Genomic DNA, 13,463 nt, shown 5'->3' with positions numbered 1-13,463 from the left:
AGAAGGAGAAAAGGCCACTGGAGACAGTGAGGGGTAGATCCTCACAATGGACAATTTGTTCACATGGTTCAGCTATAAAAATAAGTGGAATGAAATTGAAGATGGTGTCTGTGGGTGTGTGCAAACTAATGTAGCACGATAGGCAGATGCCATTCTCTGTGATTTAATCATCCTGTCTTTCATGTGTTATAAATTATCTAGGTATGGGAATCATAAATAATTTAACAATTCGTAACGATTCTAGTTCTTTAATGGATCCATTAACGCTTTTACATTGCCAAATTATTAAATACATTTAAAAACGTATTTTTGTTGATGTAAATTTAGTTGTAAATCTATGCGTTTGATAATTAGAGTCATTCTTTGGTGAATCGGACTACACTGGTTGAGCTGTTTGTTTGATTCACTAAAAAGAACCGACTCGTAAGAATCATTCATTCTGGAGTCGGACATCGTTGCATGTTGTTGATGTGCTATAAAGGATAATGTATTCAGGAATCACACCAGTTTGTTAGCGCTGTATGTTTTTGATTCACTAAAAGGAATGTTTCGTGCTGTGGATTCAGTAGCATTATTGCGACGCCATAAATTAAGTAGCCTGTCGTACTGTCAGAGTATCTCCCTACATATTCTCTCAGCGAAAGTCTGCACGTGTGAAAGCCCTTTGGTTCCGTTTTTTTTTTTTTTTTTTATGGAACCAGTTTTGAATGATTAAACCTAGGCCATTATCTGTATATTAAAATGATCAGAGATAATGAAATTATGTTTATGAAATGTGATTTAAAAACAGGCCAATAATAATGCATGCTTTTGTAATTACTGATAAATGCAGCTCGTTTTGAAAGGCAGGTCTTAAAAGCTATTTTGTCATTATCACATTATTGCATTACCATTACTCGGTGTACAGTAGCCAGTTCAGATAATTCAATTGAATTGCATTAGGGAGCTCAGATCCCATTTGACTGGGGGAAATGGAACATTAATTGGCATTTGTTCAAGCCAAACAAAGGACACCAAGGGAATATTACCAAATTAAAAGACTTTCAAACGCGGAGAATAAATCTTCAAGGACTAACACAGCCTCGAAAAATAACCAAACGCACAAGAAAATGTTTTTGAAATAAGTGGTTCGTGAAAGTGCACGCAGCGAGGATTACATTTATAATTCAAAGACATAAAGGGCCCAACCCTCGCTAAACTCATGCACAACAACATTTTATGGCGTGTTACTCCTATTAAACCACAATTATATTTTTTTCGTCATCGCAGGTCAGAGATGAGAGTATAGCTTGTTTTCTGAACACCTTCTTTTATAGCAGACTGTGCTTGTGGGAGGGGAAGGGATTTTTTTTTCCACATTTTTTCACTTTCCATCTATGTCCTCCTCAGTGAATTGATGGAATGACCTGGACTTGATCTTTGAGGTCAACATGCCTGATGGTTCCTGCAGATTGATAAATTGATTCAAAACTATTACCATGGTAAAAAAGCAATAAGGTCATAAAACTTGCATTGGTCCAGCTGAGTAAATCCGGGGCATTTCGCCGAAGGAGTGGCGCGGGAGAATGGGAGCATGCGTTGGAATGAGAGAGCGAGAAATGACTTTGAAGAGCTCATCATCTCCAATCTATTTTTCCCTCCTGTGCTTCATGCCGCCGCATAGAGGCACTTCATTACAGGGGAATAACTGTACACAGCCCGGGCCGCGCGCCTGCCTCCTGCTCCTCGCGGCTCCCCTGAGGGGCTTCAGGTGCTTAATACCTCATCACTGGCTTCATTGAACGCTTTAATCTGCACTCCTCTGATCAATAGAATCCCGCTGTAAATTAAAAGGGCCATTCCGTGTAATCAAACCTGTTAATGCTCATTCTGAAAACCATTATTTGTGGAAGGCATTTAGGGGGAATTGCCACACTGACAAGCCCCCTTGCTTGCAGAGATTATCAGAGGACAAGGATTTGGACAAAGACAGAGAGAAGGATGAGAGAAGGGGGATCCAGTCTGTCCCTCGGCAGCGTAACGTGCCCTGCAGACAGAGAGAGGGATTGAGGGAGGGCGAACGCGAGAAAAACACAAGCGGTGGAACTGAGTCCAGTGCAGAACATAATGGGAGGATGGGCGAGAGGGGAGATAAGTTTAGAGAGAGGGGCCGCCTGTCTGCTCGGTCCTCTCCGACACTCATACGCGCAGAAAATGAAATTTTCGAGCCTGCCATTTCTGCGGCAAATTCAATTACGCCAGCCGCTTGTACAAAGAGCTGTAGCTTCCTTGGGCCTGAAATTGAAAAAAGGCAAGTGCTGATGAGATGGTGAATAACTGGCTCGGCTTTGATAGCAGACAGGTGAGAGAGTCTCTGCCGATCGCTCACGCGAGTCCCAAAACTTAAAGTATCGCACTGAATATTGCTGCAGAGAGGTCTTTGAGGGTCTTTGGAAATACTAAATGTTGACAAACCCACTCACTTATATGAACACGATATGGTATGTGCCGCAAAATATCACTGAAAGCGACGGTGAGGTAAATAATGTTCTGTCGTAGCATCTCCTTTTTTGATTTTCCACATGAGCACGTCACGTATGCCGTGCTAGCGTAGCGTAAACTACCAGATCTGCACAGCAAGCTGCCGTAAAATTGGAGATCTTTCTTGTAATCCTAATTGTTTGTACAATTCATAGTTTTTCTCATGGTGCACTGACATTCCCAGTTGGAAAAAAATCTAATTCTAATTTGAGAGAAAATCCTGCAGGGACTTCATAAGAAAACTGCCATTTAAGGCCGACAAGGCGAGAGGAGAGGAAAGCTATTACCGCTGTATCTTAAAAGGTCAATTACATTCTGTATAATGACTTTGACTGTTTAATCCAAATGTATGAGTCTGTTCCTAAGCCTTCTTCTGACATTGATAGACTTGAGTGGCAGAGAAGGATCTTCTCCTGTCAAGACATCAGCGGCTGGGAGATAATGAGAAACGGCACTTGAAATTTTTCCTCGCTTGGCGGTAACTGAATCGGCTTCGGGAGGAACACGCTGTTCTCTTTCTCTCCTGATCATCTTAAATATTTGACTTGGTGTGGTCAGGCGGGGATCAAGTGCTGGTTTTGTTTGCCGCCGGGGCTAAAATGGTCTACGGCGTGACCCCAACAACACTTTTTTTTTTGCCAGATATAATCTCAACCCTTCCTGGATATTTAATGCGATGTTTGCTCTTGCGATGCCCGTGATTTCAGCGACAGCATCTCATCTGTAATGTAACACAATTTCCGCACCTGAAAAGCAACTGTCTCGAGTCAATAGACTATAAATTGCTCTTGGAAATGGCGTGATCTTAAATAAAAGGTCTGAAGCCGACCCCCGCCTTTTTTAATCATTTGTATGTTTAGCTGTTTGGTCAATTTACTTTGCCGCTGTGATGTTTCACGGTTAAAGGCCATCAATCACATTCACGCTGAGAAAAATCTCCCGCTACAATATTACAGGTTATTAAAAGGATGATGAGAATGCAGCCACATGGGCAGGCAAATGCCCTTTTTCTCATCTTCTGAGAGCGTGGCCTTGAGATAATCTAGTGATTCATCTTCGCCCTGCCCATCAACAAGTGGCAGTGGGCTCAAGTCCCCAATAATGAGCTACTCTGTCCATTTCACCTTCTAAACACAAACATTAGTCACATCACATTCTCAGTCTACTTACTATACAGGGATCCTGTACTCGCTACAGCAACCGCTGATGCATTTCAATTGATCGGCTTTATGAAGGTTATAACTAGATGTGAAGAAATTCAATCTGTGACAAGCTATATGGCAAATATTCTCTCTCACACCAATAATAAGACTTTTGAAAGCACTCTCTATCTTGTCAGATGGCACTTGTCTGAAGATGATTTAGACCTTGGCTTGATCAAAGCTTTGATCTGAGTGTCAGTTTACAAGCGGTCCTTTTCTGCTAAAGTGACTCTTATCAGGACATAGCCCGGCGAGAGGGAATTTTACAAGGCTTTGCACAAGAAATGCGGAGAAAAAGTGAGATTTCACGAGTGACCGTTAAACATGGGGAGGAGACACAAAAACATGCGTTTGATTGAACTTCTCCTTAACTTTGATATGGCACAATGCAATTAGATCTTCCTTGTCGGTGATGAATTATTCCCATCTAAAATATGGGTCATAATCCAAAGGGAATGAATTTAAATTTCAAATGACCCTATAGAGTGTTTTTTTTAAAGAAGATTGATGACTTTTTTTCTAGTTTTGATTAAGGTTTTGTAAAATTGCTGTGATTATTTAACACTTAGAAAAGTCTAGAAAATTAATCATTTTATGATTTATTTAAATAAGACAAACGATAGAACTGTCATCTCACTGTGTTTAAATAGGACTTATAAGCTAATATTTCTTTTATCACTCTACAGGATATTAATAATAGAATTATGAATTCTCATACAGTCTATCATCCAATCATTTGAAAGCTGAATAAATTCAAAGCAGTCAGACACATCTGAATGTATAATGACAGTACTGCAGAATTATGGTTATGTCAGTGTTTCCTACCACACAATTCTGTTCAGTTCACTACTTTTATTTATATTGATTAACTCTGTCATAACTGTCTATCTTTAACAACGTTGAACTCAACTATACTGACATGAACTTGCTTTATATTGATATGGACATCTTTGAAAATAATGATAATAATAACAACAACTTGTAGTTCAGTAGATAGATCTAGTTTAGTGAAGGATTCTGAAACTGGCAACTTGTCTTATTTGAACTATATTATTTAGACCAACCAGCTTGTTTCTTTGGTAATCAGACTTCACTAAAAAAATTACCGGCTGTGAGTCAATTGGACTAGTCAGATCAAGTCACCTTCCTTTATATAGTGCTTTTTACAATACATATTGTTTCAAAGCAGCGTTACAGGGATAATAGGACATTAATGCAACAAAGATTGTTTTGGCTATACAGCAGCTCTAGAAGAAATACTCCTATTTTGCCTAATGTTTTGAATTCACTAAAAAGAAGCAGTTCATTTAATGAGTCATTTGTTCGTGATTCAATCTGCTTAAGATCTATGTATTTGATTCACTAAAAAGAGCCAGTATAGATTTGTGAATTTGGTTCATATTTTTGTTTGCATGCCGGCTGTGAGGACAACTCAATAGAAAGACGTTTCTTACCATTATTTCGCAATGGGCAATGTTTTTAAAGCATCATATTCAATGTGATGTCACAACATTCACAACAAGGTATACAAATTCTGCAGCGAAGCATGCTTGCTTTCCAATGTCAAACAGATGACTCGCTTTCATATCTAAAAACATTTGATTTCTGAGCATTTCCTTTTAATACAGTAAATGACGCCCATTCGTTTTAAATTCCTATATTAAGCAGGTCTATTCTGTACTATCGGTACAACAAAACAGTAGAAATAGATAATCTAATTTTCTGTTGAGCGATTTGTCTCTAGAAGGAATGTTTGTAACACAATTTGTTATAAAAATCCCTGGGCTTTGATAGATTTATAACAAAAGAGCAAAAACGGTGGGTGCCACTATCGCTCCCCTGACCCCATAAATCACATCTTTAGTGACCACATATTAAGTGCTTTTCTCATTCCCCGCCCATTAAAAGTAAATAATCTGCAGAGAATGAGGCATTTGCTAAGGAGGCATCCTATTTTTCATATGTGACAGTTATCTGAGGGAAGGTGTGCAGGTGGGATGGGAGGTGGAGCAGAATGATGATGTCAGATTAGGGACGGTGGATGCAGAGTCTCACAGCCCCTCTGTCCGTGTGTATTTATAGAGGAAGGGGAATTTATTGGTGGCTGGTTGCTGGGAACGCAGTCTGGCACATTTTACATCCTAAACCGGATCATCATTTAACACTGATGACGCATAGAATGGTTCGGTACCCTCTCCAGATGTACAACGCAAATATCTTGCTGAATGTGTTCTGGCTTCCTGTTCATACATCTTGGGTCACCATAAAAGCGTAGTAAGTCACATACATCTGGACTGAATAATTCCACATATTTATAAAATGAAGTTTCGCCCCGGCAAAGTGAAATGAGATGCAAACTGCGTTGGTGGAGGCGAGTAATTAAGTTCATTAAGTTAATTATTTTTTTTCCTGAGCAAAAAGGAGAAGGAAAATAGCAACCAATCACTAATTAAGTCCTCCCTCATCATATTGGGAAAAAACGAGCGTTATGCGGCTACATCGGTTTCATGTTGTTGCATATTCATAGCGTTAAATTAATTTAATACCTCCCATATAAATCATGCAAATTTATGAAGTGAAGGTTTCATTTTATTGCACCATATTAAGTCATGTTCGATGCACAAGGTGGCCGTGAAGTGAGACATTACTCAAGGTTAGTCCGTGTTATTTATGACGTATCTGTCAGTTAATACTCAACTGGCTTTTATTGCACTTTAATGTGCGAGGAAGTAATAATATGAAGCGCAGTTATGAGGGTGATGATGGCACAGATGTGTTGGACAGCAGGGCAGAACCAATGCTATCTGAGATTATTCTTAGAGCTGATACATATACATCTCATTTTTAACATTTATGGTCTGTGACTTTGGGTTCTCAAAGACCTCAGGGTCATGAAATCATTTAATTTCTGATTATTTCATGGTATTTTTTTATTTTTCATAATTGAGAGATACTATTATAGTTTTTATTCAAATTTATTTTTTATTTATTTATGTTTTTAATTTGAGTCAAGGTCTTTTTTAAGGTAATTTTGTTGTTTGTTTTAGTCATTTTTATTAGTAGCCTATTTAAAAAAAGGTTTATATAGTTTTTATTAATTTTTTAGTACATAAAGTTAAACTAAATGAAAACGAGAAATGTTGCATTGCCAACTAGCTGAAATAAAATAAGTTAAAAAAAATATATATACATATTTTTTTTTTAATTTCAGTTCACATATATTTTTTGTAATGTAATTACAGTGGTTTTTATGGTTTTAGTTCAATTAACTGTTATAATATGAAAATGTCCTAATTATAAATCATTCCGCCATTATTGTAAATAATAATTAAAATGAGTGAATTTATGTGGCAGTGCTACGTAGAATCCAGTTTCACTTTTTTTTTGCGGTTTGCTTTGGCTTACATTTGTTTGAAGACTGACAGAAAATGGCATTATTACCATATATTTGAGTTAGTTTTTCCAGCCTTTATTATGCTAGGTGAAATAAAATCCCTGCAATCCTCAGGGGATCTGCCATCTTTCCAGGTTAAACATTTGCCAGATCACATCCTCTCACCGCTGTTCTTTTGACTCGGGGACCTCAAAAGCCTCTTTTGAATAACTGGCTCCTTACGTGGAACATTTGACACACAGACCGGTGCGATTATTCGTCCTTGGAAAAATGAAAAGCTACTTCATAAGACCCCTGGTTTGGGTCATAACACCACGATTGTTCTTAACTAGTGCGAGTGAGAGAATCCAGCTGGGTCATATCTCCCTCATTAATGAGTCATTGGGGGGCCCTGTACCATTACTATGATCCGGATTGTGCACTTGCTGCAATTTGCCACGATTAATGGAGGAAGGTCAACCCGGGTCACTTTCAATTTCCACCCAGAGGGGCGAGAAATGGAAACAACTCATTTGCACAGATTTGAATAATTTGCCCCCTTGAAAAAATAGAAAATATGGGGCGAGGAGAAAGAAAGAGGCGATAAAGGAATCGGGTAGAGGACTCGAGCGCTGTTGCACTTTGCACAATAATAAGCCGCGCTGCCGTCGTCGGCTGGCACAAAGGCAATAATGAATATGATGGAGGATATGAATCCAGATGTGGGAATAAAGCTCGCCTTTCTCCGTGCAGTCTCACTTGGGAGCGTCTGCTGCGTCTAGTGAGCTTTTAAACTTATCATAAATGTATTAAGATTGCACCGGGCCATGAAACAGCTGTACACAATTAATCTTCTGCAAATCTTATCTGAAGAATTGCTTTCAGCGAAGTAACATCTGCTGCGAGAGGTGCTTATTCATGGGCGACGCTCGCCTGCCACACTTTTATGTGTAGGGCACGATCATTGCCAATGAAGTAAAAATTCATCGTTTTCCCTGTTCGGTAAAAATAACATTCAGCAGCATTAAAACATCATCCATCAACATTGTCTTGGGGGCTCCAAACCCGTCGCAGCCCGACAAATTAAAGAGAATATTCATTTCTGTGTGAACTTGCAGTGTGCAGCTTCACTGAGCTGATATAGTTTTCATTTTTTCTCTCTCTCTTTGGAGATGAAATTGAAGCGGTGCATTTCAATATTGGGCCTGGTGCAGGAAGTACATAGTGTGACTTCCATCATTGTCTCTCTGTGACCTAACAAGGGCCTTTGTGTTTGGATGTGAAATGGGAAAAAACACATCATTGCAGTGTGAATATACATGCTAAATAAAATATCATCTATGAATCCTGGTTTTCAACATTGATCATGTGTCTGAACCAAATTAGCATATCAGAATGATTTCTGAAGGATCATGTGACACTGAAGACTGGAGTAATGATGCTGAAAATTCAGTTTTGCCATCACAGGAATAAATTATTTTAAAATATGTTAAAATAGATGATAGTTATTTTAATTTGTAATAATATTTCGCAATATTTGATGAGCATAAGATACAAAATCTTACCAACCACAAACTTTTGAAGGGTAGTGTATATTGAAGAAATATTTCATATATAAAAACATAATTATGTCAGTCATGTTTAATACAATAGTGCATATGCTTGGTTTGCACTTTAATGCACTCATTTAATGTCAAGCACTGAATTTCATATTGATTAGTTTGAGAGTTTGAGAATGGCTGTTGATTGGTCACATGACGGGCAGGCAATCAACCAAACAAGGAGAGGAACTTTTATGCACACTCTACGTCTTTTATCTTCTCAACATTAATTACAATCATGTAATTTCTTAATTCCCAACTGTCGGCACCTCACAGATGGCAATATTATTTACAATACACAATGTTGCCTGGAGCCCGGCCAGATGCTGTCTTAATATGGATTTGATCATCTGTAACTTTTGGCAGTTTGTCAATTAGTCTATTTTTTTGCAATATGAAGAAGAAGAAAAAAAGAGAACAAAACAATCTGTTTATTTTCTGTTTTCTTTTGCCTTTCCCATCTTGCTTTGTAAACCGATACAAAGAGTCAGATTTAGGGAACGAGACAATGGGTAATCAAAACAGATAAGTATAATATAAAACGTTTTAAACAAGGGTTATTATCATAAAGGCCATTTTAAAGAAAATTCTAATTTAGAGATTTTTCAATTAGCCTATATATAGTATCAATTAGCCTATATATAGTACTTATAACTAATAATGGCCATTCGAGGTGATCATCAACCAACAACCCCTTCCAAACATAATTTCCTTTGACTTAAATTGTTTTATAATGAGATATTATTTTTTTTAACTCTAAACTTGACTTTAACACAAACTCTTTTTATGTTTTAGACTTTCCTAAAACATTATTTAGTATGTTTTTGAGCAGTATATTGGCTTTACCCCATAATGCAGTTCATTTCAAGCTTATATTTGGCCTGCGCAATACTTTTGAATGCATTCATAAATATAATTACTTGATAATCTGTTATAGTGATATATTAATATATCATTCATATTAAAATGTTCAATCAGTCCCGTTGACTGTAAATTAAGGAGAAACAACATGAATAACCCGAAAAAGAAGAAAAATCTTTCGCATGCTGTCCAGTACAACTGTGATTCAAGACCAGTGCCTGCTGTGGCCGTGTCTGCTTTCAAACAGGGATTATGTTTAAAGCTCAATGTGTATTGTTCAATGTGACACGGTCAATTCATCATTAGTTTTGAGCGGAGAACGGATGAGTACACTTTCAATTTAGTTCACAGCCTTTCTTCATTCATCATGCCTCTTCATCATCCATCATTTCCCGCCTTTGATTTGTACAAAAAAAACACACTTTCATAAGTTTAATGCAATTAATCATGAGGCAGGATAATTTTCTATTAATGGACCACAACCATTATTTCATTATTCATTTGATGAACTTGCACAGTGTGTTTCACGGAGGTGTGATTATAAGCACTGCTCGCCAAGCATGAACGCGTGCCACTCCGGATCTTTGTTGCGGTTTCTTAAATGGCTCTGTGTACAATCTGCCGGCTCCGCCGTCCGACTGTAGCTTTTGTCTTCATATAACAAGTCCTGATAAATTGGAAAAGTTGCAGGCATAGATGAGAGCTGACCCGAAAAACAAAAGCAATCACAGTAAAGGGTAAAACGCCTGGAACGGTGAACCGCGACAGCTCTCGCATTCAAGGTGAAATTCTGCCTCCCTCTCCATAAAAAGAGAAACATGCATACACACAGAAAGCAAACAATTCATGATCTTGTTACTTGAGCTGAATCATTTCAAACCTGGTTTCTTTGAAAGCCCTAAAAGTTATTTTCAATACTCAGTACTGGCACATAATATTAAAAGTGCAGTTGAATACTTGACCCCTCACGTGAAAGAATGTATGGCATCTAAAGTTTTGTTTGATTCTTAAGCCTTGGTTCCAGTGTTGTGGAAAGTTACTTTTTGAAGTAATGCATTGCAATATTGCGTTACACCCTAAAAAAGTACACACAAAACATTATATCAATAAGTTATGAAAGCAAATGTTTTTACATTGCTTTAACTCATCAAAATAAGTTCAGCAATTTCATCTCCAACTTTAAAAAAGTTATATGCAATATTCGCGTAATTTAAGTTGAAATTACTTAAACATCCAAGTTGATTGTACTTAAAGATTTAAGGCAGCAACTTTTTTTACAGTTTAGTAAAATTCTGAGTTTGCATTTCACTGTTTTTATTCATTTTGAGGAATACTGAATTTATTTTGGTCCAAGTTCGATGAGGATAAATGCATGCTACATTTAGTAGAACTATTAACTACCATGTTTACGCCTCTGCACCTTACGCCTGGTTTCTCTCTACATGGGGACAAGAGAATGGGGAAAAAAGGTGAGTTGAAAAAGTAACCCAGATATTTTGTTGTAAATTTTAAAATAATGCTTTACTTTACTACACTGTAAAAAAAGAAGAGTTAATACAATGAAGAAGAATGATTTCATAAACAGAAACTCAAAATAGTATGTAATCTTCACACATTAGTTATCGAAGTTGATTTGACAAAAGATAAAAAGTTGTGATAACAAATTATGAAAATATTTAGTTACTTGAAAAAAGTAACCCGATTACATACCTTGTATCATATGTACCTGCTTGGTTCTATGTCTTTTGTTTTGGACACTTATGAATAGACCTGAAATAAAAGATTTGACTTAAGCAATGATGCTGTATAAAAATTCCAGCTGATTATAAGAACTTAATTATTTTTCAAAGTGAATAGTCTTGAATCTCGCCGCAGATCAATCAGCTCTCGGGCTCAAAGAACTTCCGACTCCATTTTAGCTCAATCAAAAAGGGGAAAAAAAATCAATGTGGTCCAATTATAGTCTATTTCATTAAGGTATGTTAATCAGGTAGAATTGCAAATGAGTTGGGCCTATGATTTTTCTTCTTGTACGTTGCTGATATACAGTAGACAGTGTTGATGAAGCATCACACGCATATTGACATCTGTTGGGCGGATCAAGAGCATAACCCACCTGTTGAATCACACGTTACTTTGATTTTATAACTTTAAGTTCAAAGCAACATGCAGGAAGCATTTCCCCCCCCCCCCCCCAGATTCACAGTGTACCATGTTAAGGCGTCATGCACATCCTTTGGTTCCAGCTGTGGTCGAGGAGAGGACATGTCTAAGACCACGACAAAAGCGGAGCACACTTCTTTCATTGTATTATTTTTCCTCTCCTCAGCCAGCCTTTTCATTTGGACCGTATATGTTTTTGGTAATCCAATTTTTTTCAGTCAGGTCTGGCTGGAAACAAGCAAAGAAGCATCAATTGTTAAGTGCACTGCTCAAATAAACAAAAAACATAGCATGCAAACAGGATTAAAACTGCTACTTGATTGTCTATAAGGTCAATTATGCAGTTAAACTGTAAAGAAAGGCATCAGCAACCACTATAAATTAGCAGATGCTTTCAAATCTTGAGTAGGGGCCTAATTTTTTTTTTCTCCAGGTTTGATAAAACTGACTATATTTAATAGGGTTGTGTTTGAGAACATTGAACACTAAAACTCCTTGTGAGGTGGCGAGCTTTTCGAGAAAAGAGAGTCTGCAGAGACTTCTTCCAGTATTCCTCTATTGATTTTTCCCTCAGAGACGTATTGTACCTCAAGATCTCATGCATTAGTGTAGGAGGTCCACTCGAGTCTCAGAAACGATGGTAGAACAATGTATTTAAAAAACATTCGGCTCTAACTAATGGCAGGTCCTCGGCAAAAGCGAGGTCATTTACCCTTCTGATTAGGTAAGCCAGTCAGTTCCAGGCAAACTGTGATTTAAAATGATGTTCAGCTTGAACTACATTCTCCAGGAAAATGATCTAATTTAGTGATTTATTCATATTTACTGAGTGTACTGGCATTACATTTGTATAGATCACATCTGGGTAAAAACAGAAATCGGGAAAATCGAATCAAAATACAGAGACGTGGCCGCCTGTCGCGTGGAGTCTACATTCGAGGCTCTGCAGGGGTCACTTCCATGCTTTTTATGATGTCGCTTTGAAATCTATCCGAATCACATTAAATTGGATATAAAGATGTGCAGACACATACATCACAGTAAATGGTGTGCCAGAGCACTGCTCGTGGAGAATCCCACCTCAACAATCAGGTTATAAAATCGGCTTCAGATCCGATTAATAATTTACAATCCTGTTAGGGGAGAACAAACATTTCTGTTCAAGCAATTTAAGTTGCAGGACTGTTATTAAAGCCCGCTGCTGCTTTTCACGGGGGCTGGAGGATCGTCTGGGGATGTGCGGTCGGTCAGAGAGAGAGAGAGAGAGCGCGCGAGAGAGAGAGAGAGAGGGATAGCTAAGCCTGCTTCAGCCCTCTGTGCCAGAGAATAACTATGTTCTATTTCACACTCTATGCTTTCTTTATTAAACTGCCATCGCAGTAAGCACATATTGCTCACCGTCTCCTCTTTGAATTTACCGTGACTGCACCCTCTCCTTTTCCCCGTGCTGGGAAACTTTGTCGACTTTCCGTAGCAAAATGTTAGCGCCTAATGACTTTATAATGGCAGACGTTTCAATGGAGCTCTAAGTAAAATGAGCTGGTGCTCGTGCAATTAAAGCTCAATGGTGCTTTGTGCATCACCCATCACTAATTGACACAAGGGAGACAGATTTGCCTTTTCGCAGAGGCCTGAAAAGTGCCCGCAGGCTTAATGTAATTATTGTATAGGCTATTTTATGTGCTTGTTACATTCTACACAGGTTTTTGCTCACATTATGTGCTTAGAGAATATTACAGGTTG

At 38.0% G+C, this 13,463-nt stretch overlaps 1 long non-coding RNA gene across 1 annotated transcript in view; it reads left to right on the top strand.

Annotated features, from left to right (window-relative positions):
- The window catches only part of LOC306985187, an 82,296-nt gene that overhangs the window by 64,734 nt on the left and 4,099 nt on the right, over nt 1-13,463 (top strand). The window lies entirely within an intron of this gene.

Source organism: Phoxinus phoxinus (assembly GCF_949152265.1).
Source record: "Phoxinus phoxinus genome assembly, chromosome: 17".
In the NCBI taxonomy this organism is placed as follows: domain Eukaryota; kingdom Metazoa; phylum Chordata; class Actinopteri; order Cypriniformes; family Leuciscidae; genus Phoxinus; species Phoxinus phoxinus.
The sequence above is the reverse complement of the archived record's forward strand: the minus strand, read 5'-3'. Positions and strand labels throughout refer to the sequence as shown.